Raw genomic sequence first — 485 nt, 5'->3', positions numbered from 1 at the left:
TAACAGTCCTCCTTTTACTCCCCTACTTTCCCCTTACCTTTTCCTTTACCTTACTCCCCAACCCTTCCCCTTTCACACCTCCCTAACCTCCCACCCTTCCTTTACCTTTACTTCTCCCTCCTCCCTTACCTTCGTCCCTTTACCATCTCCCTCCTCCCTTACCCCCGTCACTTTACCCCTCCCTTAACTCCCCTCCTCACCATCACCTACCCCATTCCCTCTTCCCTCCCTCCACCACTTTACTCTTTCCATGCACCCTCCTTACCTTCCACTCTCCCCCCTTACCTTCCTCCCATCCCTTCTCCCCCTCCTTCACCCCTTCCCTTCCCCACCGCAAAACCGCTCAAGGGGAAAAAATCTTTTCGCTCATCCGGCCGCTGATGTCACAGGTGCTGAGCGTTGCTAGGGAAAAGATCAATCGATGGCTTCCATGTCATAGCTCCGCGACATTGACTTTGTGGTCTGATTGAGGAGAAGGAAGGGGG

The 485-nt window shown here is 53.8% G+C and overlaps 1 protein-coding gene across 6 annotated transcripts in view; it reads right to left on the bottom strand.

Annotated features, from left to right (window-relative positions):
• The window catches only part of LOC119585709, a 14,935-nt gene that overhangs the window by 12,278 nt on the left and 2,172 nt on the right, over positions 1-485 (bottom strand). The window lies entirely within an intron of this gene.

Source organism: Penaeus monodon, chromosome 20, assembly GCF_015228065.2.
Source record: "Penaeus monodon isolate SGIC_2016 chromosome 20, NSTDA_Pmon_1, whole genome shotgun sequence".
NCBI classification, from domain to species: Eukaryota; Metazoa; Arthropoda; class Malacostraca; order Decapoda; family Penaeidae; genus Penaeus; species Penaeus monodon.
Note: the sequence above shows the minus strand (reverse complement) of the source record. Positions and strands in the feature narration are given on the sequence as shown.